Here is a 25,928-nt window from a genome sequence, read left to right as displayed (position 1 = left end):
CTAAGTGGTGTTGAGCAAGTTACTTAATTCCCTGTGACACAAGTCATCCGTAAATGAGGATAATGCTTCCCATTCTCACAAGGGTGCTGTGAGTCTTAATTCATTAGTATTAGGGAAGTGCTTTGAGATTTTTGGATGAAGATGCGAAAGAAGGGCAAAGTATTATTAGAAGAGATTACTGCTAGTCCGATGGTGTACTTTTACTGTCTACAGCCCATGTACTCCACTGTGTGTAAAAGGACAATGCTCTCTTTATAGAGCATTATATCATCCTGATCTGTAAGAACAGCATTTTGCATGATGAGTTTACGCCTGAGGACAGAAGGGCGAATACTGATTCTCCTGATGGTGCGCCAGGCCAAGTTCTACACTGAATTATCCCCGTGCAGTCCCCTGTACCCCCATGAAGTCAGGCAGAATTTGGTGTGGACACCTGGAGAGCGGATGTAATTTCATGAAACTGCCCTACCTCATCCTTTTGCAGTTTCTCGAGCAGAACTGTCAGAACGATAGCCAGCTTGGTCTCGGCTATAAAGGCAATCCTGAGGGCAATTTTGCCCTTATCTTGATCATCCATATGTGCCAGGAGGGAGACAACCTCATTATAAACACCTGAAATTAAATAAAAGGATAGCAGAAATTGGTGCTGGCCTCTTTAATTCACTATCTAGTCAAGATTCTGCAGGAGCCCCAACACTGTGAGAAGTAGACCTGGGAATCGTGGAAATCCTCTTCCTTCCTCCTCATGACCAGGTTTGTTTGCTGAACTACCCAGTGTGCTTGGGGGGAAATCATAATGAAGCAAATTTGCTCCTTTCAAGTAGATCCCCCCATAAAATAATCTTCCTTTCCCTCTTTACTGTCAATTGATGAGTTTTGATAGCATACAGAGTAATAATTTAACTCTAAGCCAAGAAATAGAGCTAAAGTTAAGCACATGCTTAAGAGTTTTGCTTAGTCAGGGCCCCATTTTCAAAAATCCTGAGCACCCAGATGTACCTATTGGCTATGCTGGGAACTTTGGGGGCTCGGTATCTCTTGAAAATCAGGCCACTGTTGGAGAGCTCAGTATGAATTTAGAAGCCTAACTTTAGGCCCCTTGTTTTGAAGAAAGCCTTCAATCTTCTTTTATGGTAGTTTAAATACTTGCAGAGAAGACTCATGGAACGGAGTTCATCCAGTTCATAGAATATCAGGGTTGGAAGGGAGCTCAGGAGGTCATCTAGTCCGACCCCCTGCTCAAAGCAGGACCAATCCCCAACTTTTGCCCCAGATCCCTAAATGGCCCCCTCAAGGGTTGAACTCACAACCCTGGGTTTAGCAGGCCAATGTTCAAACCACTGAGCTATCCCTCCCCCCTGTACAGTTGCCTGTAGAGGTCATAAAGGAATTCCCCCCCCCCCCCCATGCACAATTGGTGAGGTGTACGCTGTGAGTGGGGTGGGGTGGGGTGAGTCCCTCCAACCTTCATCTGAAGCGTCAGGGATTGACCATAGCAGGAGATGGGACACCTGGTAGGGTGGACCAGTGCTCTAAGATGGTTCAGAGAATCTGTTTCCTTAGCTGTCCTGCTCACATGCTCAGGGTCCAACTGATCTCCAGAGTTGTGGGTGGGAAGGAATTTCCCCCTGGTCGGATTGGCAGGGACCTTTGAGTGGGAGGATGGGGCACTGATCACCTGCTAGGATAATCTGAGTATATCTGACCTAATCAATTCTCGACCATTGCAAGGGCCTCAGGCATTGGTGGAACCTCAGTCTCTCCTGTCCTCTGCCGATGGCACACAACAGTTTTGTCTCCTAAAGACTGAAATGTTTTCATCCAAGACAAATTTTGGGGTTCAGGGTAGGGTTGCTAGGTGAAATGTAGTGGCCTGTGAAATACAGGAAGTCAGACTAGATGATCTAATGGTCCCTTCTGGCCTTAAACTCTAGGAAACAATGAAATAGCTGGTGTATGAAAAAAATCAGGATTTGATCTCCCATGTATCTCTTCGCTCTGGGCAGAAATTCTCCAGGAGACTTAATATTTCACAAGAAATCTGAAATGCCGTATTTATCTGTCTCCATTGTAACAGCATTCCAAGCATGAAGGAGGAACTAACAAGATTTCCCCTTCCCAGGAAAGACTGCTTGAGGTTAGGTGATTGCCCATCCGTTATGCAAATTGCATCCTTCAGTTGTAACACCCAGATGCAAACGGAATCATAACTGTAACCTACACTGCCCATCCGTGTGGGATGAGGAGCACTAGTGTTGATAAGAAATGTGACCCCCATGCTTTGTTCTCTTGCATTTAAGATATTAGCAGAGCTTCATTTAGACAGCTAGAGGAGAAGTCCTTCTGCCTTTTTTGTTCTAATTTCCCCTCTCTCTGATGGAGTTGGCTCCATGGATGCAGAAGACACAAAATGAGGGCCCATAACAAACATAAAACAACTGGGAGAAAAGAAGGAAGGCCTCCCCCATAACATTCCCTAGAAACTCAGATTCTCAGGAAAGTTTCCAGGTCCAGAGGCTGTAGGCCAACGCCTCAACTGGTGTAAATCAACACAGCTACAAGGAAGTCAACAGAGGGAGACTGGTTTCCAGCAGCTGAGGTTCTGCTCATACAAAAGGAGAACATTACAGCTAATCTGTATGCCTATGCTTTCTACATGTGTGTGTGAATATAGAATGGATATAGAGAATACAATGCTGACCCTTACCTCTGTCAGTTACCTCCTGCTCACTCACAAATTTATTCATGTTTTAATCTTTCCTCAACACTTCCTCCAGTCCTTTCTCCAAAGAGCTCCAGTACTGATAGGCAGCTGGCCTCTCAGGCTGTCCTGTCCTGTCCAGGATAGCCAGTTCAGATGATGCAAGCACTATTATGACATCGCTGTGACTGTGACATAGCACATAAACTGCTGCTGACCAGGTGGGTGCTGTGATGACATGGACAAGATCCTCAAAGGTATTTAGGCTCCTAACTCGCACTGAAATCAATAGATGTGAGGAACCTAAATACATTTCAATATGTGGACCCATCCATGTACGCAGTCCAATAGGTGGCTAAATTTGCTCCAGTGTAGAATTTCTCATTCGCTCTAAATCATTTTGAATTTTGGTTCCGTCCCTCTCTCAGTTTGCCACACTTTCCAATATTGGTTTTATTGGAAAATCTGCTCCTGGTTGAATGGATAGAAAATAAAAGCACCGAACAAAGAAAGAGAAGAAACTGCCTTGGAGAATGCACAGTGACACTTGAGTGTGGTTGGTTGGTTGGAATGCACAGTGACACTTGAGTGTGGGTGGTTGGTTTCCTTTGCTGCGGTGGGGGGCTCAGGGCTGTGGTGAGGGGATGGAAGGGGTGGGGCCTCAGCCGGAAGGGGCAGGGCTGGGGGCTAGCCTCCCCCAGCTGGCGGTCCATTCGCATCCGATGCTCACATTCCCCTAATGGAGGCTGCTTGGTGCTGAATACTTTTGGGAATTTGGTCCCACATGAAATGCCCAGTATCACAGATGGAGTTTGTGGCAGAGCCAGGAACGGACCCCAGACGTCCTGAGTCCCAGTCCAGAGCTTTCATCACAAGAGCTCTTGGAGACAGCTCCTTTTTTCTCTTCTGAGAGAGCAGTGCATGGCGCAGGCTCCAGGCACCTGGCAGACTCTACGAGGATACTAAGACATGTATGCCTGTGACAATGGACGCAGCTCAGTGAATGGCAGGACTTTCCATTTCCCCCTTGGCTGGACCAACACATTCTCTCAGAGATACCCTGATACAAACAAGCTGCCCCTCTGACTTAGATACTGCCCTCTGACCTGGCTAGTTATTGCCCACGTTTTTGTACATGTTGGTTTGATTAAAACATTTGTATTTATTACGTTGCTATTTGACCTTATCTTTTAGGAGGGCTCAGTGTGTTCCTGTTATCCTTGGGGAATGTTTTTGTGCCATTCTTGATGTTGTGGTTTTTGTACCACGCTTCTGGAATGTGTTTGTGTGAGTCCTTTGTGCCGAGCACTGTCCAGGACTGCGCGTTTCTGCACGATCAGCGCTGGGCTGGCCAGATTCTGGGAACGTGCAAGTGGGCAGGGCCTGACGTTCACTCACAGCAGAGAGAGGGGATACTGGGCTGGATGGGCCCTGTAGGAACCAGCCAGGCTGAGTTTCCTGCAGGGCAGAGGGAGGTGAGTGGGTCTCGTTAGATGCAGCCTGGGGGGCTGGCTGTGGTGAGGGGGGTCTCGGGCTTTGGGGGGGCGGGTTCTCCAACAGGCTGTCTCTGTGACTGATGCTGATCACACTACGCTGCCCTCTTCTTAAAGCCCAGCCCAGCCCAGCCCTGCCCAGCAGCCTGAGTCCACCCCGTAATTAGGAAATGAGATTTAATTTCAGGCAACAAAATGCCACGAAAGTGGCGGGTGAGCCGGCTTTGGGCTGCGCGGTAAGATGATAAGCAGCATCACACGGGCTGGTTGGTTGCATAATTGTGAACTTGGCTCAGGCCGGTCGCCTTCCCCACCCCCCGCCCAGCCCTGGAGGTTGGGGGACGACTCTGGGGAGGGCTGGGGGACGAGATGCTGGGTCCCTGCCCGGGAGAAGGGGTGTGCACTGGGCATCATTCTGGGATCACTCAGCCCCCAGCATGGCCAGGCCCAGGGCAGGGGGCACCAGGCTGCAGTCCACACCCACAAGGGATGGGCAGTTTGGGACAGGGCTGGCTCAGCCTGGGTTTGGTGAACTCCGATCTTTAGACAATATTTGCTCTAGGGCCCATTGGATGCACCCGTACTGCCTACAGGGGGCACTGCCGCTGCATGGGGGTGTCACCCACCCGCACCTCCTGCCTCCCACTGCCCCACCCCAAATCACCCCTGACCCCCCCACCCATGCAGTGTATACAGCTTGCAGTTACTGTAAACCTCTCCCCCTCCCTGCTACCCCCACTGCCTTCCCCCCACCCTGCTGTAAGCCCCCCAAGTCACCCTGCTCTGTCCCAAACAATCTCCCCAAACAAGCAGGGTCTGCATGCAGGTCTCTGCAGGATGAGCTCTTCTGCAAGCCTGGTGCAGCCTCACCTGTCCCTGGGTCCCAGCTCCGCCCGAGTCATGATCCCCCCAATCCAGGCCCAAAGGTCTTGGGGGCCCTGGCACAGCTGGCACTGGGAGCTTATGCTCAAATAAATTGGTTAGTCTCTAAGGTGCCACAAGGACTCCTTTTCTTTTTCCTAACCCAAATGTATCCCATTGGCTACAGGGAGTTCCAAGCTGGGACAAGTTCACCTTGATGTCTTTCTCCAGCAGGCGGATGGTTGCAGAATCTCTCCTGGGTTACAGAATCGCTCCTAGCCAGGGCTGGCTTTGATGCAGCAGCCTGGGGACGGTGCCCCATCCTAGCTGGGCAGGGCTCATGCCCTCCTTGCCTGGCCAATCCCATCGGGCTCCCCTTGAATATGTCCAGGACGCGATGGCTGCAGCCCTGCAGCCGCTGTACAGCCATGGGCACAGTAGGCCTGTGTGTGGGTGTTCGTCTGGCTCCAGGGCTGGGGAGGGAGGAGGAGACCCGGGAAAGAGCAGCAGCAAGCCATTCCCTGAGTAGACAGGACTGGGCTGGCAGCTCCAGGCACGTTCCCAGCTCCGCGGAAAGGGACGTCAAGGCTGGCTGGACTGGGTCTGCGCTTCCCTCCGAGCCAGGCTCCGGGCAAAGCGTTGGTGACTGGGAGACCCAGCGTGTGCGTGATTACCCCAAACCTTCCTGCAGGCGCCGGGAGACTGGGTGGCACCTGGAAAGACCGTGGAGGTGTTTCCTTTGGGCCAGCCGTGGGGCTGGGGCTGCTTTGCAGCCGAGGGCGGTGGGGGGCTGCGTGGGGGCTCCCGCATGGGCCCTGCTGCCCGCCAGGGGACGGACGGCTGGGCCTGCACAAGGGGCCTGGGTTTATACCTGGCACAGACACAAGGGCTAGCGCCTCATAGCAGCAAGTGAGGATCTGACGGGCTCCATCCCCAGCCGCGCCCTGACGTGGCCCAGCTCTGTGCCTCAGTTTCCCCCTCTGTAGAACAGGAGGATAGCGACACCAACCCTCCGGCTGTCCCGCTGCAGGACTGGGCCCTTGGTGGCATGGTTCTGGAGGATAGCTTCATGCAGCCAGGGAAGGCTGGCATCAAGCTGTCTGTGTTTTCAAAGGCCCTCCAGCTCCCTCCCCTGCCCCTGCACTCTGGTGCGGATTACAGGGATCCCGGTGCGGTTGTTGATTGGGAATGCTTCCCAGCCGCTGCTCCAGGCCCAGAACACAGTGTGTTCGCTTTCAAACCTCGCACTACGTCTGTCAGCCTTTTACAAGGCCAAGACAAGAGCTGGGAACCAGCCAGGGCTGGAGCTCTTCTCCATCTTCCTCTCCCGGTGTGCCAACCAGCCGGCTGCACCGTGCCACAGCCAACAAGTTCCTTTCCCTTAACGCTCAATGGAAACCCTTCCTGCTGCCCCTTGCCAGCCACGCCAGCGTCACACCCACAGACCCTGGTCGTCGGCGGATGGGGATCAAACCTGGGGCCTCTGGAGCTTAGTGCATGAGCCTCTATCGCGTGAGCTAAAAGCCCCCTGGCTGTTCGCGACGGCTGCAGAGCAGACTCATCTTATCTCTCTCTCGAATGGTCTTGGTGCCACTCGATGGGACACAACACCACACCCAGAAGGTGCGTGGGTTACATCAGCTGGCGGAGGAATAACTTCATGTCGAGCTTCAGATCCCCGTCTTGGGCTTTGATTGATTGGGAGGGGAGTCCCCAGGCATGCTGGGGTGGCTGGGAGGAAATCGAAAGGAGCTGTTTGTGCTGAATTGCCCCCCTCCCGTCACCCCACATTCTCCATCACAAACCCCGGGGCAGCAGCAGCTTCCAGTACACTGGGCTCCCCACAGCTCCCACCGGGGCAGACCTCAGCTGGGGCAGTTTTTCCCAGCCCTGTTCAGGGGCACAGCACATTCTCCAGCCCTGTTCCTGGAGCCATGGTCACTGACACGAGCAGTGGATCTGCCCCAGTGACTTCAGTGCAGCTGTGGGACTCAGCGCTGCAGAAGAGGAGGCCCTAGGTAACTAGCAGCTGAAGCGCCAGGAAGAGAACTCTGGGCCCAAAAGCCGCCCTGTATGACGTCCCCAACCGCTGTCCAGAGGAGAGCGCTTGCCCTGGCTCTGGGACTAGGGCTTTTAATCCGCTCCGGGTGGCTCCGTTCCCCAGCGGCGCAGGCTCGTTCCTACCAGAGGGGTTTATTGCAGTCTCTGTTTGCCTCCCGTTAACAGCAGCCGGGAGGGAGGGAGAAGCTAGGAATTGCACACCCGCCCCGCAAGGCAGGTCGGTCTTTCCCAGAGGCTTGGGGAGAGGCTCTGCTTTCACTTTGGCCCGTTCGCTCCATCTGACGCTGTTGTGGGCCGGATGTAAACCAAGCTGGCTGGGTTTCAGTCCAACACTCATTGCAGGGCCTCTTGGAGAGGCACCAAGTCCCAGGGTTAAACAGGGCGCCCTGGGGCTCCCAGCTCCCTGCACAAACAGCAAAATCTCATACCCAGTGTGACGAAGGGGGACTGTTCTTAATGTTTCCTCTGAATAGTGTGTGGTTCCTCGGTTTCCCCTAGGCAGTTCTTAAGTATCTAGGTGGTGGGGTAAGGGTGTATGATCGTTGCAGAGCCCTAGAGGGCAGGTGTGTGCAGGGGTCTGGACACAGAGAATGGCCGACACCCTGTTTCCTGGCAACTGATGGCCTGGGCCCTTCCCCCCCTGCAAGGTGAGAGCTAAAGGGGTTGGAGAACAAAGGAATCAGGTGCCCTCCTGGCCGGGTAAAGGGACAAAGCCCAGAGGAGGAGGGGCTGGAGGGAGTTTCAGTCTGGGGCTGGCTGGGACATGGAGTGAAGGGCAGACGTGGTTGTCTGGCTCACTGCCCCCCAAAATGGACCCCCCAGCTGAAGGGTCCAGTTCTCTGCACCTACAAGCTCTGTATTAGACCATGTTCCTGTCATCTAACAAACCTTCTGTTTTACTGCGAGAAGCAGCGCGGGGCGAGGGATGTGCTGGCCACGGCTTCCTGCAGCCCCCGTTGGCCTGCAGTGGGGAACCGCGGCCAGTGGGATCCGCGGTCGGCCAAACCTGCGGACGCGGCTGTTAAAGAAACTGGCCCGGCCCACCAGGGGGCTTACCCTGGGGGCTGCGTGCCAAACGTTACCGACCCCGGTGCTACAGCAATCTCCCGTACAGCAATGGCTCTTACAAGACAGAGTAAGTTAGAACAACCCAGAGTCTAAAGCTCAGGTGTATTTGAGGATCTGGGCCAGTACTTGGCTGTTTCTATAGTAATGACCCCTGAGCAAGCAGTGTAATGTACATGCTTATCACTGAGCTTGTCCAGAGGCTGCATAGAATATCAGGGTTGGAAGGGACCTCAGGAGGTCATCTAGTCCAACCCCCTGCTCAAAAGCAGGACCAATCCCCAATTAAATCAGAATGACTAGATGTCCTGATGTGTAATAAAAACACTTCGAATCATAAAAAATCAACCCAGCCTACTTTACAGGGCCTGATCCTTCTCTCCCTTACAGCATCTGAGCAGTAGGAGAATGGCTAATACGGGCCAGTATTATGGTTGTTGTATTCTATTTATAAAAGTATAATACTGGCCAGTATTATAGTTACTGTATTGTGTTATAAAACAACAAAATAAATAGAAAAATAAAAAATACAAATGAATGTTTTGAATTAATTTGGGGAAAAGAATTTACAGCACAGTACAAGGATTTAAAACATTTAAAACATTCCTTTCTTTCTCTCCAGTATTATAGTCTCTCTTGTTCCAATTTTGGGTCACAGGAGCGAGAAGTATAAAGGCCCTACCATCAATCAAACGTTAACCCCACCCCTTGACCCTGTAAGCCCTGCACACAGGTCACTGGAAGTCCCACCTCATGGGAGTATTACTTCCAGGGTCAAGGCGGACACATGTCTGGAAGCAAGGTGTGTCATGTGACCCCTGTAAGAACTCCTCCCACTGTCCTCTGCTGATCAGGATGGATTTTGCCCTGACAGGAACGACTCGAGAGAAGATTTGACCAATCAGGGGGAGTTCCGGGGTTTGTGTGACCCCTCTAAGAACTCCTCCCACTGCCCTATACCAATCAGGAAGGGTTTCAGCCGCTGGGGACCACCCCGAGAGGAGATTTGTCCAATTGGGGGGAATTCTGGGGCGGGGTGACCCGTCAGGAAGTGGCTCGTGTGACCCCTCTAAGAACTCCTCCCACCACCCTCTACCAATCGCGATGGGTTTTGGCCACAGAGGACAGCCCCGAAAGGAGATTCGACCAAAATAGGGTGGGTTCTGGGACGGGGTCAACCGCCCAGAAGAGGGTCGTGTGACCCCTCTAAGGACCCCTTCCAACGTCCTCTGCCAATCAGAGTGCAGCACCATCACCTCATAAGTCCCAGCGCTGGGAAGAGGAGGCCATCTCTTACCAAGAAGACGTGTTTCAGAAATTGTGGAAAGGCTGAGAGGAAACGTGGACTCCTTTACCACTCCTGTGAGACCTTCAGACTTTGTTTTAGCCCCGAGGACCTTTGGAGTTGTGTGGAGAAAGCGCTACAGCAGCGACAGTTCTGAAGAGGATGAGAGAGAAGCCAAGGGGATTCCTTTGGCCCAGCCATTGATGGATATGCCAGAATCCGACCCTGAAGCCCAACTGCTCATGAGACACCCCCATGAGCATGGTGGCCTCTCGTCATCCGCCACCCTGGAGGAGGAAGGCCATCATGGCATGGGGGAGGCACTGGCAGACAAGGTGAATGGAAAAGACGTAGCTCAGGTAAATGAATGATTAAGAAGCGACGGTCGATGATTGGGTGTAATGGGGTTAGGAACCAGGGGTTGTGTAAATCTAAAAACAAGCAGTGGGAACTTACGCTTGTTTCTTGTCTGAAAATCTCTCGACAGCTTGATGATGCCTTTCTAGAGGATCCGGAGGCCCTGGACGGCGTTGCATCAAACAGCGAAGGTGAACCAGGCCCGCCTTGTTTTTGCTCAACGCCGCTAGAAATTGTTGAAGATGACTCCGAGGAGGACGGCTATGAGGAGTTTAGGAGAGGCTTGGCAAGGAACTCGCTGAGCCAGTGCCACGTCACGAGCGTAAAAATGTTATGCGGACTATTGTACGCGTTGCTGTTTATGCTGTTCTTCATCACTGTCTTGGGGAAAAGCTTTTTGAAAATGGTGAGGGCTGTGTCATAAATGCCCCAGCCCAATGGCACCATGCCTGTGTGACTTGGACTTCAATGGATAGAAACTGCAAGCTCTGGGGCCTGTGTGCTGAGCTGTGTTTGGAAAGCTTATTGAACACTATTATTGCCATAGGTTATGTTATGCAACGTCTGTGCCTAACCCAAGAACATTTAGCGCAAGCGGTGACCTTGAGAAATGCTGTGCAATTCAGTGGAGACCCTGACCGTGTTTTAAAGAAAATGTCCAAAATGGAAGATGCCTGCTTACAGCGTTACATTGACCGTCTGGTCCACACAAAAACTGACAGAACCCTGCTTAAGAAAAAGACTATTTGTAAGAAATCTAAAAGGATTAATTGAGAGAATGATGAGGGGACAAACATGCAATATCAAACTTGGTCGCTGTACATTTAAAAAAATCGAATGAAAAGGGCTTTGTGATTATCTGTGTTTCTGTTAGAAGGTCTCTGGCCCTTAAGTGAGCTAAAAGTTTTAATGGAGATCTGGGTTTGTTTTCAAGAAGCTGTATGACTTTTAAACTGAAAAAAAATGGTTTGTGAGAACCTAGGTCTTGTGTCTTTGTGTAAAAGAGACCCATTTACAGCAACAAGCTGTGAAGTGGGAGGGGAACAAATCCTAGAAATGTGTTTACAGTGTAACCCTTCTGCCCATCAGAGTTGGCAACAACAGGGTCTAGGTTCAGTATCTAGGAGTTCCATTCCAGTAACACAATGCAAAACCAGGTCAAGCCCCCACCAGTGGGGCACTGAAGCTCCCCTACGACAAGTTGAAATCACTGAATACTGTGTTAAGTAGTAGTGGGCCTCAGAGCTGGGGCACCATGAACCCAAAGTGAATTCAGATCTGCAGTCTGTAACCAAACTCCTAATAGAATTAAAATTCTCTCTGATATTACATAATGGAGAGAAGGTGCAATTGGTATATGGGACTCTCAGAAGGGGGCTCACACCACTTGGCACAAACCTCCATCCTCAAACTCTCTCAATTCACTGGCTTTTGCAATCCTTGTCCCTTGCCTAGCAAGTGCTACTTAGTTGATGGTGAGTCCCTCCGTCATAAAAGGCCAAGTACAGTTCCACTGTCCTTGATTCACATAATCAGGATAACGACACTTTATTCTTCCTGCCCCAATAACAGAGACACTGGGGATCCCACAGCAGCCAAAGTGACCGTTTGGGCTCCTGTGGGCTCATGCTAGGCGGGGTGGGTGTGCCTGTGCAAACGAGATCAGCTCCTGAAGTCCTTTTCCACAACTCACCACCAGATGTCAGGGTAGAGCTCATCCTGCCTCTGCTTACAACACGAAAACAAAACAGGGATGGTTCAGACATGTGTTTGAGTACAACAGAGTTGACTCATCCTGTTGAACTGAATGGTTTTAACCACACCCCCACTGAATAGTGAAGGTAACTGTGATTCCTTACCCTTGTTGCTATAGGGATAAATTTGATGGGTGTGCACCCATAGTAAGGGAGGTGGGTGGGTGAGTTCGGATTAATATGAAATGAAATAAAACCTCAGGAATTTGCAGATGCTATTGGGCAGTTTAAATATAATCCCTGGAGTTGGCAGAACTCTACTGGACAGTTTAAATATGACCCAGGAGTGGTTTTGAATGCTATGGGTCACTCTTTCTAGCAACTCAAAGCCATTAAAAGTTTAAAATACTATATTTACCAAAAAAAAAAAACCAAAACAACCAACCAAAAAACCCCACCACACACATTAATAATCAATGTGGGCCATTTCCAGCACAAATCCAGGTTTCTTTACAATGTAAGTGATCACTTTAGATAAGCTATTACCAACAGGAGAGTGGGTTTGTTTTTCTTTGGGGGGGGAGGGAGAAAACCTGGATTTGTGCTGGAAATGGCCCACCTTGATTATCATACACATTGTAAGGAGAGTGATCACTTTAGATAAGCTATTACCAGCAGGAGAGTAGGGTGTGGGGAGAGAAAACCCTTTGTAGTGATAAACACTCATTTTGTCATGGTTTGTGTGTATAAAAACATCTTCTGTATTTTCCACTGCATGCATCCGATGAAGTGAGCTGTAGCTCACGAAAGCTTATGCTCAAATAAATTGGTTAGTTGCTAAGGTGCCACAAGTACTCATTTTCTTTTTGTGTTTTAAACTCTCTCTCTCTCTCTCTCTCTGTGTAAAAAAAACATAGGTGTTTTTTTTTTAAAGTATATGGCTGCAAACTGATAGTAATGGTGTGTTTCAAACTAACAGGGTGTTTTTTTACTGTGCAAAACGTGTTTTAAACTGGATTTTAAAAGTTGATTTTAAAAGCAGTTTGGTTTTTATTTTGCAAAATGAGGTGTATTTAAAAAAAAATGTTTGCGGGTTTGTTGTTTTTTGTTTTAAAGTGGTAGAAATGAACTCAAAACTCCTGTTTGTTGTGCAGCCTGAAATGGATTATTTTGTTTGAAAGCTCTGACTTTTTAAATAGAAAAACACCCTAATGAATATTTTATTTTTAACTTTACAAGACAGTTTCATGTGATTTATAATAATAATAATAATCATCATCATCATATTGTCTGCTCCACCGTACGGTGAAAACATGAGAGACCCTTAGACCAGAGCGTAAACAAGCTTAAAAGAAAAAGAAAAGAGACAGCTGAAAAGAAAAATTCCCCAGATGGATGGATGAAGCCCAGTAAATATATTGTGTTTGTGAGGTTATGAGGTTTTGTATTTTAAGTAAATACATCGGTGTGGGTGAGAAAGATGGTAAAGTTAAGTTTTGTAATATGTCCCTTCCCCCCTAATCGGGTATGTGCAGTTCTCCTGACAATGCTGTAGTCAAAGCTACAGGGACACCTCCACCAGACCAGCCAAAGAACCAGAAATCTGCTTTGAGACCTTTAACAACTCAAAACAGCACAAGAGTGCAGATGAAGCATCAGGGCAGTCCAAACCTCAATTACGTCAAAGCCAAGGACAAAACAAAAAACTCTGGTGAAAACCAACCACGCAAACACAACGCCAGTTCCTCAGCGGCCACCTCCACACCAAGCCCTGAGAAAACGGTGAGTGAAAACGCCCACCTACGATGCTTCGTTCAGAAGACTGAGGGACGTTGTATCCTCGGGGGTTCTAAAAGAATGGTATTCTAAAAAAGGTTTGGGGAAAATATGATGCTTCGTTCAGAATACCGGTGAATGGTGTATCTTCAGGGGGTCTAAAAGAACGGAGGGCTGGAAAGCACATCAACAAAGCAAAAGCTTTGGTGGGTGACTTTTTGAAAAATACTTCAATTTTTGGCTCTGCGCAGGCGTGACTAGTTGTGGAAAGGGGCACCCGCAAGGATACACATCAGCTCAGGTGTAAACAAAAGGGGGGATAGCGCTTGGTGGACAAACAAAATGGCTGCCAAAAAGTTCCAGGCCAGGATCACTGTAAAAATTTTAAAAAGAGCTAAAGAGGTAATGGGGAGGGGGGACAAAAAGAGATGCCCTCGACTGGAGGCTCTCAAACTGGCATGTCTGAAAATGGGGAGGTGGAATCAGACTCTCACACAGAGTCTGGTTTAGAAAATTCCCCAGAGGGCTCTCTAGAATGATGGGTCCCCATCTTCTCCCGATGACCCTCACGGAGGCGCCTCGGAGTCTGACTCTCAAATAGCATCTGATGTAGAAGATGCCGCTGATGGTCCCGTAGAGGAACCCCCAAGTAACCCTGAAAATGCAGAGGTGTGTATGGAGAGAGTGAGAAGTTGGCAACGTGAATTATCTAGATTTGGGGGGTCGGTGTATTGTGAGGAATTTCATTTTGTCAATCTTGAGCGAATAAATTCAGCTCAGCAAGTTGTTGAAGCCATACACAGGGGGATACAGTTAGTTCTCGATGACGTTAATGGTAGGGTAGGCCCTGATGATTATGTTCAGTTACATTTAGAGAGCTGTAATTTAACTAAGCCGTTGTTTTTGGTCTGAAGAACTAGGGATGAGCTGTCTGCTGAGGATTTCTTCAATCAGACCTCAAAGCTGCCACAGAGCAATAGAGTTGCATGTCAATGGGACATTGCACCTCGTTGTGACAGTTGTAAAAAAACAGGGGTGGGGACCGCTCATAGAGTTTTAAATTCTATCCTCAGTAGTCAAATCATCCATAAAAAAGAGACAATGTTTAGTAGACCTGACTTACACGGGTACCCATCTGTGTTTTGCGCGTGGACTCTTGGCTGTCATGTCCGACCATAAACCTACGGACGCGGAATCATTAGCGGGGGCGAGAAAGTTGCATGAGAAACTGGGCTGGTCAGATGAAAAAAAGATTAGGGCTTTTTTAAAACGGGGGGGGCAGTTTACCCCAAGACTTATTTCATCCTGTTGCACGATGAGCATTACTAGGGGGTTCTGGTTGTGAAAAAGTTGTTTGGAGCAAAAAATTACGGTGAGTTTTGCCCCACGGTGCACAGTCACGGCCACTCTTGCAGGTCCAGCTGCTGCCTCTGCTTGAGCATAACATGCTCAGACAGCGTGGATGTGCAGCTGAGGTCTCCTCGCTGTAGACTGTATTGTCAGTCCAGAGAGCGTTTAGACAGACACATCGACTGGGCGTCGACAGAACAAGTTGAATGCCAGTCTAAAACCTTGTGCGATAAGGGTCAGTCTTACGTGGACAAGCGGCACAGGTGTAAAGGGAGGCGCTATAAGCGGGGTCAGGCTTTGATCGCTGGTGATGTAGACAGTCACCTCGGTTTTATGGACAGCCTTAGAAAGCCCGAATCCTCAGAAAACTGTATTTGTTATGATTCTGAATACACATAGGAGACTGGGTTGCACACTCCCAATTACATTTTTGCTATGTCCCTCAAGCCGGAAAAGTCCTGGGAATTTAAGGGTGATGAGTGTCTTTCTGTGTTTGTTCAGACCTTTATTGGCAAAGAGTTCCGGGTCTACACGTTCCAGGCGCACAATTCCAAAGGTTACGATGCATACTTCATCATTAGACAGTTACTGAAGAAAAAGATGTGCCTAAAAGTGATCACTCAGGGTAGTAAAGTTATGTGTGTAAGGTCCTGGGCATTCGTTTTAAAGACTCTTTAAACTTCTTGCCCATGAAGCTTGGTAAGCTCCCGCAGGTGATGGGGTTTGAAGGGTGCAAAGGGTATTTTCCACTTTTTTGAACACTTTAGAAAATCAAAATGACGTGGGGCCTATGCCCCATGTGGAGCACTATGGTGTAGAAAGCATGATGCCCAGGGAAAAAGCAGAGTTTCTCGACTGGTAGCAGGCCCACAGGTAGGAGACGTTTGACTTGCAGAAAGAGCTCGTGTATTACTGTCAGCAGGATGTCAAAATTTTGAGACAGCCTTGTATCCTCTACAGAAAAGAGATTATGAAAAAGATGGAGAAGGGAGATCTGTATTGTAAAGTTCGAGCTGGTGTTTTGAGGAAAAACTGCAGAGCTGGCATTGCTGGGCAAAGTCATGTAACACCTGCCGTCGCTCATTTTTCTCTCCCTCAGTCTTTGCAGGAGGAATCTTTTTGTTTGTTTGTGTCTAAACGTCAGAATTGAGACGCTTCCACCCAGCTGGTAAACTTATCATCCCCGTCCCCCCGGCAAACCATTTCACCAGTAGCTGCTTTTTTCTCCCTTTTCCTTTCTCCGCTAGAACTTTTTCGATCTGGCAAATCCTGTCTCCTTTGGGGTTTACTTTTTGTAAATCTTCAGGGTAAAAAGTTCCAGTAACTGTCTCACCCTCGTAATCTTTTAATCGGTATACAGGTCTCGGGCTCCTGGTTAAGGCTTCATCCACTATAAATATCTCATTGGTAAACGTCTGTTCACAACCTTTTTCAAAAGCTCCTTTGGTTTTAGAGAGTCTCACGTGGTCGCCTTTTCTAAAGGGGGCAACAGCCGGTTTTATTTTAAAACCATCTCTATCAACCAGTTTCCATATCTTCAGAGAATTGGAAGGGTTAACATCAGCGGGTCTGGTACGTAGAGTTCTGTAAAAGCTCTGGTTGTAACTCTTCATAAAGTCAGGTAACAGGTCAAGGTGGCGAAAGGCGCTATGGGCTGTAAAATATCGCCACATCCTCCGCATCTTTTTCAAGTTCTGTTAAATCGCTCCACAACCCCTGCTTTGACTTCATTATCAGTAACAAAAAGCGTTAACGCTGTGCCGTTTCAACAATCTGCTAAAAGGTCTGTTTCAAAATTCTTTCCACCGATTAGTTTGTCATTTTTGAGGCACGCGACCTTGGCTAAAAATAGCTTTAAAGGCCTTGGATACCTCACCACTCATCTTGTCTTTTAGGCCTAAGGCCCAGGCATATTTGGATAGAACGTCTATCACTGTTAAGATGTACTTAAAACCGCTGTTGTGTTTGGAGAACCAGTGCATACGGACCAAATCTGCCTGCCATTGCGCGTCCACATCTGAAAGAACGGTCTTGGTTCTTTTAAAACGTATTCGAGCTGGTTTGTGTCAAGTGTAAGCATCCTGGTGTGAAAGCCAAGCTCCTACCTGTCTTCTATTTAAAGTTTTATGATGCTTTTTGGCCACTTGAAAAAGAAGATTGACCCCGTCAAAGCCCCCAACTTTCCTGGGGGTTTAACAGATTTTCTTTAACAGAGCCGTCTGTGGAGACATGACTCTTCCTGGGACCGTCTTTTACGAACACAAGTATGGAGGGGGACACGTTCATTCTGACACATTTAAATAAGTTTTATTAATCGCCTGGTTTAACACAATCTTTTACAGCCGCCTGAAACAAAGGACGCCATGACCCCTACCATGAGGGAGTCTGAGCTGGTTCATTCTTCCATTTTTGTCCTTTTCTGGATTTTCCTCTTGAGATCTGGGTCTCAGACAGGAGCAAAAACAACTGATGCGTGATGGATTTACTCCCACAGGGCTACCGATGTGCAACTTCTCAAAGGCCTCTAGAAAGGCATCGTCGAGCTGTTGAGAGATTTTCAGACAAAAAACAGTGTAAGCACCCCACTGCCTGTTTTTAGATTTATGCAATGCCAGGTCGATTCCAAACCCCATTACACCCCCATGATCGACAGTCGCTTCTTAATCATTCATTTACCTGAGCGCCATCTTTCCCGTTCACCTTGTGACTCCCCCAAGCCACAATCGCCTTCCAACTTTAGGGCATGGACAATGAGAGGCTGTCACACTCACTGGGGTGCCTCACAAAGGTTTGGATTTTGGGGTCAGGTTCCGACGTAGCCATCAACGGTTGAGTCAAAGGGCCCTCCTCGGAACTGTAACTGCTGTAGCGCTTTCTCCCCACAACTCCAAAGGTCCTCGGAGCTAAAACAAAATCTGAAGGTCTCACAGGGGTGGTAAAGGAGTCCATGTTTCCTCTCAGCCTTTCCACAATTTCTAAAACATGTCTTCTTGGTAAGAGATGGCTTCCTCTGCCCAGCGCTGGGACTTATGGGGTGATGGTGCTGCACTCTGATTGGCAGAGGGCGTTGGGAGGAGTTCTTAGAGGGGTCACATGACCCTCTTCTGGACGGTTCACCCAATCCGAGAACCTGCCCCATTTTGGTCAAATCTCTTCTCGGGGAGGTCCTCTGCAGCCGAAACCCATCGCGATTGGTAGAAGGTGGTGGGAGGAGTTCTTAGAGGGGTCACACGAAGCACTTCCAGACGGGTCACCCCACCCCGGAACTCCCCCCAGTTGGTCAAATCTCCTCTCGGGGTGGTCCCCAGTGGCTGAAACCCCTCCTGATTGGTAGAGGGCGGTGGGAGGAATTCTTAGAGGGGTCACACAAACCACTTCCAGACAGATCACCCCATCCCGGAACTCCCCATGATTGGTCAAACCTCCTCTCGGGGTGGTCCCCAGTGGCTGAAACCCCTCCTGATTGGTAGAGGGCGGTGGGAGGAATTCTTAGAGGGGTCACACAAAGCACTTGCAGACAGATCACTCCACCCCGGAACTCCCCGTGATTGGTCAAACCTCCTCTCGGGGTGGTTTCCAGTGGCTGAAACCCCTCCTGACTGGTAGAGGGCGGTGGGAGGAATTCTTAGAGGGGTCACACAAACCACTTCCAGACAGATCACCCCACCCCGGAACTCCCCATGATTGGTCAAACCTCCTCTCGGGGTGGTTTCCAGTGGCTGAAACCCCTCCTGATTGGTAGAGGGTGGTGGGAGGAATTCTTAGAGGGGTCACACAAACCACTTCCAGACAGGTCATCCTGCCCCGGAACTCCCCCTGATTGGTCAAATCTTCTCTTGGGGCGTTCCTATCAGGGCGAAACCCATCCCGATTGGTAGAGGACAATGGGAGGAGTTCTTAGAGGGGTCACATGACACACCTTGCTTCCGGTCATTTGTCCGCCTTGACCCTGGAAGTAATACCTCATGGCTTGGGACTTCCAGTGACCGGTGGGCAAGGTTTACGAGGGCCAAGGGTGGGGTTAATGTTTGATTGACGGTAGGGCCCTTATACTACTGGAGCGCCTTCTTCTGTTTGTCTCCATTCCACTTCAGTCCCCAAGCACTCGGCCAGGACAGATGTCAGTTATGACCTCCGTTGCCACCAGCTGGACAGAGGGACTTGGGTCTTTCTTGAGGACCTGGAGAGCTGAAATAACACAGGACAACATGTTTGTATACAGACTGTCAAATCACAGCTAAGCGTGATCACAGAATCTTCAAGTACCAGAGCAGAATGATCACATGGTAAAATGTGAAACTAGGCTCAGTCCTTCTATTGGGGTGCAAAATACATGAGAGATGAATATGCCTCACTTTTCATATTGTCACCTGTGCCGGAAATAGCTGGAGACTTACTACCTCTGAATACCACGCTACAGAAGCTCTCCAATACAAAGAAAGCTTGAGCTTCCTCCATTGGCTCCCTTCCATGCTCCCAACAAGCGGGGAGACCCTGACTCGACCAGAAAGTCATCCACTCTGCTGTAAATGGAAGAAGGTCCATTGTTTCAATAGCTTCCACTTTTAAGTTTATTTTCCATCTCTATTCAGGAGCCACTGTCTGAGCTCCAATAACCCTGGAATTGAACAGAGGCCAGGTCCAAGCTGCTTTGTGCAGGATGCAGGGCACCTACTGGAAGAAAAATTGCTGGTGGGAAATTTGGGGCAGCAGAAAGTGGCTACAATTTCTCCTCACCTGGGGAGTCCTCAGAGAGCCAATAAAGCCCAAAGAGTGGATAGCACTGGCTGCGGAGGGGGCCTTGCCAGGACAACCAGGAGATGCACGGACTCACATCACACCCTCTGCAGCTTCCTCCTTCAGGGGAAATTAAAGCTGACTTTCTACTGGGCAAGAGTGAATTTGTCCTTTGACGTGTGGCTGATGCACTTTGCACCAGTGCTATCGGTTACAGCTGCTAGTCAGCTAAATTCCTTTAGAACTCATGGATGAGCAGAACTTCAGCTGTATTTATTACTTACACATCAGCAGATGTTCCAGGTCCAGCCATTTCATACGCTGCCTGTCTGTGTGTTCCAGGATGATGCCTAAATACACAATGGAAAACAAACAACAACAATAAAACCTTCCCTTGTTGAGTGCAAAGTGATATTAGCAGCCCCTAGACAGGTCTTTGGCCTCTCCTACTGTGGGCCTAAAGGTGAGCTGTGGGCAAGAGGATGCTAGTGCAGTTTAGAGTCCACACTGAAGAGAATGAGAAAGACTTTTTATTTTAAGAATGTTTACACAAAACCCATTTGCTTTAAAGAGTCTGTGTTCCTCTTGCCACTGCTGTCAGTTATTGGAGACATGCTAAGCTAGTGTCTTGGTCTAGTGGTCTGAGCAAAGGACTGGGGCCAGGAATAAGTGAGTTCTAAGCAGGGATCCCACAAGGTGACTGATAGGTGAGACTTAGGGCACAACGCCTGCCTGTCTCACCTGGGTATGCTTGGGAGAAGAGGGCACAGGGCCAAAGCGGAGGAACCTTTTGCCTCCTTGACAAGGTGGTGTGGCCAGGAACCTGAAACAGCAGGCGCTGAGGGCAGGTGGGCTGCATGCCTCCCAATGATGAAGTAGTAGTGAAGAGCACTGAGCAACACTGTGGGTGGGTCTGCACTTTGAGCGAGGGGGATCACTCCCAGTTCAATGGGACAGGCCCACTCTAGCTCGGACAGCGCTCGCATGCTAAAATTAGAATGTAGGTAAAGCAGCACGAGCAGTGGGAGGAGCTAGCCACCTTGAGAATCGACTTTGGGGTTTGGATGGGATCATACTTGGGGTGCTTGAACTTCCTGCTGCTCCTGCCATCGCAGCTACTCTCTATTTTTAGCACTCAGGGCTAGTGCGGGTATGTCTCATCAAGCTGGGAATTAGACCCCCAGTTCCAAGTGTAAACATGCCCTACGAGACAGTGTCCCAGCCTTTACTACTAAATGACTGCACCATGCTTTCCCTGCAGCAATCCCAAAGCACTTTATAGCAAGTCATGATTTCCTCCGACCACCACACTGGAGAGGTAGGGATATTAACATCCCCATTTATGTATGGGAAGCTGAGGCACAGAGAGATTAATGGCTGCACAGTGGGATTTTCTTCTCTCTCCCTCAATGGGAATACCAAAAGGGACACTGGGCATCTTCTCTCACCAGCTAACTTGGCTGCAACTGCCCGCATCTCTTCCCAGCTGCTACAGAAGTACGTGATGGTGCTTTTGTACAAGTTCTCCAGCAGCTCGGCATTCTCTTTGGCCTAGAGGAAATCAGGGACACATGAGCTCTCTCTGGCTAGAAGTGCCCTTTGACTGCCAGCACATGCTTTTACGAGCCACAGGTAAATCAGAGAAAGAACAGGTGACTGGGTGGACGTGGGAAAAATGGGGATCTGTGGCAGATTTACATTTTCCATCACCCTCAGTCATATATCCCACTCTGACCGTTATTTCCATTACCCATCACACATCTCTACACCACCACACGCCACTCCAGTCAAGAATCTCAGACACTTCAATAGCTCACTCACAAGGTGTCTGCAAATGTCCACCTGGAGCTCCTCAGGCTTCAGCTCAGCTGTGCTATCAAGGTGTTCATTCACTGCAGTTTGGAGCCTCTTCAGTCCCAAAAATGGGACACAGAGGTGAAACGTAGCTCTGCATTCCTGAAAAAAAGAAAGCGTGTCACACCATTTAATTGTTCCCTACTGAGTGCTATGGTCATTCAAAGGGAACTCATCTGCTTGCCTGCTCATCTATTCCAGGATAAAAAGGGATTCATCTGGATGTAATTGGCAGAAAACATGCAGGAATGAATAATAGAGGGGAGAGCTTCCACTGCAACCTGGAGGTAGCATCAATGTCTTTTTGGAACAGATCTACCTATGAAAGCTGCTTCACCAGGTCTCTCTTCTGTTCTGGGGAGGCAGGGGCCTGGGGTGCAGAGACAGACAGGAATAGAGAGCTGTCGGGCTCAGACCCATGACCTATCTTGGATTCTGGTGAGGCAGCCATGGAGCAACCTGGCGGGAACTGACTCAGCAGGAGGGCAATGAACTGAGGGGAGAATTTGGGCCTCCACAGCAGGCAGGAATAGCAGATCTCCCCTGGCATTGGGAGGAAGATTCCTTTGGCTTAGTAAATAAGTCACTCTCGGTCTTACCACTGAAACCCTGGGGTTCGGGTCTTGCAGGTGCAGCAGAAGTGTGACCCAGCTCTGTCTAACCTGCTCGGCGAAATAGCCCTTCCATTTTCTTTTGCTCACGCGGGCCAGGATGCCAAATAGGACAAAGGACAATAAACGAAGAGCATCGTCCTCCTACAGCCAAGAAAGCCCCACAAGTTAGTAACTAAGGGACAATCACATCACGTACCTCGCACAGCCATCTCTTCTACGCTAAAGTTGAGGGATTCCAACTACAGCTAGTTGGAAACACTTTCATGCACGAATTTTTGATTTGAATTTGCTGATTCATCAAACTATTTTAGCGACAGTTCCATTTTGATGAAATTCCTCCAGAAGCCAGGCAGGGGTCCTTAGAAACCTGCCTGCTATCTTGACAGTGCACCCATTCAGCTCCTTGGAAGCCGATCTAGCAGGCTGACTGGGATCGTGGGCTTCCAAACCCACAGCGTCTGGGACCCTGGCTCTCAAATTTGCAACTCCCTGGCACTTCTAGCTCCCACAGTTTCCTGGGTTCCCAGCACCTGGGTTCCCAGCACCGAGAGCAGACTGCCCGGACCCAAGGCTTTCAATAGAGCTCGGTTGAGAATAGTAATTCCATTTCACAAAGAGTTTTGAAGTTTGGGGAGAGGGAGTCCCACAAATAGGAACAAAACCAAAATTTGAAATCTCAAAATTCTCTGCAAAAACGGAATCATTCCAACCCTCTCACATAAAAATGGTATAGAGCAGGCCCAACACTCTCTATTGTACCTTGGAACCCCCTTTTCATGGTTATCTAGCTATCTAATCTAGTATTCAGACTTTCTTTGAGGTTCTCAGTGGCAAGAAAGAAGAACAGAAGGGGGAGACTGTGGGAGCAGGGATGTCATCCCCATCCTCCTAATGTTCTCCTCCTCCGTAAAACACCTCTCTTCCCTGGGGCCGAAACATCTCTTCACTCTGACATGAGCAATGCCCAGGGAGTAAATGGAGTCTAATCAAGATCGCTTGAACTGGGGCTGGAGAGTTCTGGTCACATACGTTGTCAAAGTAGGTCCGGATCTGTTGGGTGAGGTCTCTGAAGGAAGAACCTATGTCCTTCTCTTTCAGCTCCTTCAGGACTTTGGCCACTGCTTTCATGCTCTCGCCAATGACTTCAGAACTGAAAGGGTCACTTAAGGCCCTGATCAGTATGACCATAAGAAACTTCTTCTGCTTTTTCACCTGGACAAAAATAGGACATTAAAGAACACTGATCACTGATCACACTTCTAATACGTTTTCTTTAGCAGTTATGAAGCTGTGGGAATTTCATCTCCCCCTCCCACCCCCGGAGACCTATAGCTATATTTCAGACCAGGTTGGAGCTACAATGAGCCAAACTTGGTGCCATAATACACCTGTGTCATCCTATCATTAGATTCCTAGTTACTTAGATTCCAAGGCCAAAAGGAACCCTTGTGATTATCCGGCCTGACCTCCTGCATAACACTGAACTTCCCTGAAATAGTCTCTGTTGGAACTAGAGTGTATCTTTTAGAAAAACATTCAATCTTGATTTTAAAATTGCTAGTGACAGAGAATCCACTCCAACCCTTGGTAAATTGTTCCAATGGTTAATTAAAATTACCATTAAAAATCAATGCCTTATTACCAGTCTGAATTAGTCTAGTTTCATTTTCCCCCATTGAATCTTCTTATACCTTTGTTTGCTAATGGGAAGAACCCATTCTCAAAATGTGTTCCCCATGTGAGTAGTTCTAGACTGTCCTCAAGTCACTCCTTAACCTTCTCTTTGTAAGGCTAAATAGATTGAGCTCCTTGAGTCTATCACTAGAGGTATCTTTTCCAATCCTTTGAGAATTCTTGTGACTCTTCTCTGAATCCTCTCTAATTTATCAGCATCCTTCTTGAATTGTGGAGGCCTGATCTGGACACAGCATTCCAGCAGTGCTCACATGAGCGTCATATTCAGAGGGAAAAGAACTTCTTTACTCTTATTCAAGATTCCTCTCTTTATGCCTCTAAGGATCATTTCAGCCCTTTTGGCCACAGCTTCGCATTGGGACACCTTATGTTCAACTGATTCTCTGCCATGACTCAAGTGGTTTTCAGCATCATTGCTTCTTGGGATAGAGTCTCTCATCCTGTAAGTAAGGCCTGCATTTTTTATTCCTAGATGGAGACATTTACACATGGTCATATTAAAGTGCACAGATTGTTTGCTTATGCCCAGCTTAGCAAAGGATCTAGCTTGCCCTGTATTGACTGCAAAGAGGTTACTCGGGTATGTGAGAGAGCAGAATTTGGCCTAGTGCATTGTGTGCAGCCTCTGTAAACTCCGAAGAACTATTTCCCTTGGTTTCTCTAGTTATGCTGCATTCTAGTCAGTATTCTCTCTTACCTTCTCAGGTGCCCCATAGACTAAATTTCCCAGGCTTCTTACAGCCATCTGCCGGACAATGCTGTTCCTATCATGTGACCTTTCTTCCAAGATGCGTAAGACTGGCTTAAGGAACTTCTTCTCCCTGAGCATGGGATCACTCATTAGCTGAAAGAAAATCAACCTGTCCATTAGCCCCAATAGGATCAGTAAGATTGGGAATAGAATTTGAGCAGACATGTCATACGCTAAAAACAACAAGGAGTCCTCCTACAGCCCCAGTCTTGAGGATACAGACAAATATGGCTACCCCTCTGATACTTGCCACATAATCCACTGTAACTTTAGCATTCCACACAAATGAGAAAGGTCTACAAAACATGGAGCTTTCCTTTTGGGCACTAGAATAGGGATCCACTCACCTCTTGAGAGCCTCTTAGTGGCTGGGTATGGTATCACAGTCCTTTTCTCACCCCTGGTGCACCCTGCCAGCCGTCCTCAGTGAGCCTTCTGTGGCTCAGGCCTCTGGCTGAGTCCCAAAGTCCAAAGGAACCCCTTCTGGGGTAGTCCAGAACAGTCCCATTGCCCTCACTTGGGTCTCCAGCCCCAACTCTGGGTCCTTTACATTCTGCCCTTTGTTCAAGCTCTCCATTAGCATTGTCCCCTCCATGGGGCTTATGCCACTGTTGGTGGTAGGGGAACCTGGGCCTGCCCCTAACTCTGGGTTCCAAACCATGGATCCTATAAACAGGAGCTAGGCACTGCTTGATTTCAGTTCATTGTCGCTTCTTCCTACCGGCCACTTTTAGCTTCACCCTCACCTCAGGGTTAAAGTTCTTCGGGACTCTCTTCCTGAAAACCCAGCTTAAGTAAAGGCTGCCAGAATGAAACTCTGGCTGTCCCCTGAATTTCTGTGGCCAGAGAGCAGCGCCCTTTCTTGCCCCTCCAGTTCCTGCCAGGAACTGACCTGCTAAGGCCCTTCAGCTCCTTTTAGCCGAGCCTCATGGGCTCGGATTGGCTGCTTTCATGAAGCCTCTCTAGGCAGACCCAGACTGGGGGCTCTTTTTCTGGGGCAGGGTGTAGTAGGACCACGGGGCCTCTTGTAAGGAGCCTCAAAGCTCAGGTACAGCCCATCACAGGCACAGAGAGGTTGTTTTTCTTAGAAGCAGATGAGCCCCGAAGATAGTTGCTTAGCATAAGTGGGAAATATGATGCAGATGTTGGAGGAAGGTTGTGGAAAGGGAGGATGCTGCGGCAGGTATCACACTAGCCTAGGACTTAGGAGACCCAGGTTCCATTTCCTGCTCCCTCAAAGACTTCCTGTGTGACCTTGGCAAGTCACTTAGCCCTTCTGTGCATCAGTTCCCTGCCTGTACAATAGGAAATATAGTCCTTCCCTACCTCGCAGGAGTGTGGTGGGGATACAGACATTAAAGAGTTTGGAGGTACTCAGATACTAGAGTAATGAGAACCTAAGATAGACATTAATGTAGTTGTAGGTTGCTTGGTTGGTAGTATTAGGACACTAGGTTCATTCAGAAGATCTGCTGAGCGAAACCAAAATCAGGAGCTGTTGGTTAGGATCAGCACTAGGACTTGGCAGAAGAGATCCAGTCATCCAAACTCTGTCCGTATCTCTCTCAGCCAGCACCTGTGGTTGTGTAGCTAGTATAGGCAATGACGGCAATAAAAACCACAGAGAGAGAAGG

At 48.8% G+C, this 25,928-nt stretch overlaps 1 long non-coding RNA gene across 1 annotated transcript in view; it reads left to right on the top strand.

Annotated features, from left to right (window-relative positions):
- The window catches only part of LOC142070314 (uncharacterized), a 334,822-nt gene that overhangs the window by 217,675 nt on the left and 91,219 nt on the right, over nt 1-25,928 (top strand). The window lies entirely within an intron of this gene.

The sequence above is a fragment of the Caretta caretta genome, chromosome 28, assembly GCF_965140235.1.
Source record: "Caretta caretta isolate rCarCar2 chromosome 28, rCarCar1.hap1, whole genome shotgun sequence".
NCBI lineage: Eukaryota > Metazoa > Chordata > Testudines > Cheloniidae > Caretta > Caretta caretta.
The sequence above is the reverse complement of the archived record's forward strand: the minus strand, read 5'-3'. Positions and strand labels throughout refer to the sequence as shown.